The following is a 2,043-nucleotide window of genomic DNA, read 5'->3' as shown; positions in this document are numbered from 1 at the left end:
AAAAAAAAATATAATTATAGAAAAAAAAAAAGAAGAGTCTGGGATGAACACTTGAGGAGGGAGAAGGAGAAAGTTGGCTTACATCAAGTGTCCCCTGTGGGATTCCTGTCTCTGTGCTTCATTCTTTCATCTCTTTTATCTGCTTAATCTTCATGACAAATATTTGAGACAGGAACTGCTATCCATAAAGCCTTTAAGTGATGGGTAAACAGGGGCTCAGGAAAGCTCAGTAGACTTCTGCAGAACCCCTCAGCTTGAAACTGAAATATAATAAGCCCAGATCCATCTGATGTCCAGACTAACATCTTGAACTGGAATACATGGAACTCAGGTCTATCCAGTTTCCAAATTAGCACTTTAATGGCCAAAGAGAATTTTGGAGGCCAGATATACAGTGGCATGTTAAGAACGTGTGGGCCTTTTAAGAATATATTCAATCACCTGATTAAATATATGCTCTGAGCAGGGGGAAAAAAAAATAAAAGAGTATGTTCATCCACCATTGAAAGTAAAGCTATGATTTGAAAACTTGAAACTTTCTCTTGTAACTTGTTCCATCAATAACATGATGTGTATTAACAATAAGGAATTTTCTCTCTTCTTAGGGAAAAATAAGCTCAAGTGGAGTAGAATTTATATGGCTAATGTGGTTGGCTGTTACAGACTTCAAATAAGCATTTATTCAATAAATCCAAACATGTAGGTGTTCTCTTCACTCCGAAACCCTGCCAAATCACTCCTCATTTTCGCTGGCTCTTGAACAGGCTGCCTAGATAAATACAAATGTAGGTGATTTTTACTGAACTTATTCATATAATTGCTTCTGTTTTGGGTTTTCCCATAAAATTGTATTTGTTGGATCTCTCCAGTGTATGCCCAGGATGAAATGAGTTTGTGTGAAATTGAGACTATGGAGGAAATCACACTATACAAGCTTATAATCTGATTATGGAAGGGGAAAAAAGAATTACACAAAATGAACACCCTCTGCTTCTACATCTGATAGAATATGCTATTCCAAACCAATCCTTACACAAAGAATAGCCACAAAAGCTGAATAAAATGCAAGGGAAAAACCCCTGGTGCCTGAAAGCGCTGGAGGGTTGTTAAGACAGCCAAGATCAGAGACGCTAATGCCCCTGAGAAAAGGGGACGCTAGAAATAAGTGAAACTTTTCTGCTGCTTTTTCTTCTTAGAGAAACTTGCTAATTTTCTCTTTGGGGTATGAAGTCCAAGCAGATATCTGCTTGTGGATCTGGAAAATACCAAAAGGAAGAGTTCAAGGTCATCACGACAGTAAGGGCTTGAGGGATCAACATCCATAGAAAGGAGATATTTCAAAGAAGGAAGCCCAACATTTTGCATAAATCTTTTCCCCTTGAAGAATATTCCAAATCTCAAGGCTCCTGGGAGTAAGAGGCCAGGAGCAGAACAGCATAAATCAACTTCTCAGAGCTGAAAGCCAAGATCGTAGAGCACTCCCACTGAGCTGCGGAGACCAAAAACGCAGAGAGCAAGGCTCCTGGTGAACACCCCTTACTCCCAGAGTGCCCAGCAGTGCTATGCACTAGCAGGAAAGACCAGCTGAAAATAGATCTTCACTGGCTAAGCCTAAAGCGCAGCCTCAAAACACTGTAGCCCCTGCTTGGATCAAGATTATGTCCTTCTCTCCCAACTGAGCAGGAGAAAATTAAATCCACCCAAGTGGAAGATAGCCTCATCCAGATGCCCCAGTTTTTCATTCACAATGTCAAATATTTAATAAAGACTTATCAAGCTTGCCAGTAGAGAAGATTAAATGACTAGAAAGAAAAAGACAGTAGAAACAGATTCTTATGTTATCTAGATATTGGAGTTTTCGAACACAGGCTAGGATAACTTCAAGTAATTAATTGATTCAACAAACTCATTAACATTCAGGAAAATAGATAACAAAATGGTGACTTTTATCAGAAAGCTGATAAGAATGGTAGCAACTGAAAGATTTTTTAAAAACCTGAGATGAATAGCTATGTAAGTTAATCTTACATAGTGAGGAGACAA

This window comes from Elephantulus edwardii, unplaced genomic scaffold, assembly GCF_000299155.1.
Source record: "Elephantulus edwardii isolate Elephantulus edwardi_28Jun2011 unplaced genomic scaffold, EleEdw1.0 scaffold00003, whole genome shotgun sequence".
NCBI classification, from domain to species: Eukaryota; Metazoa; Chordata; class Mammalia; order Macroscelidea; family Macroscelididae; genus Elephantulus; species Elephantulus edwardii.
Note: the sequence above shows the minus strand (reverse complement) of the source record.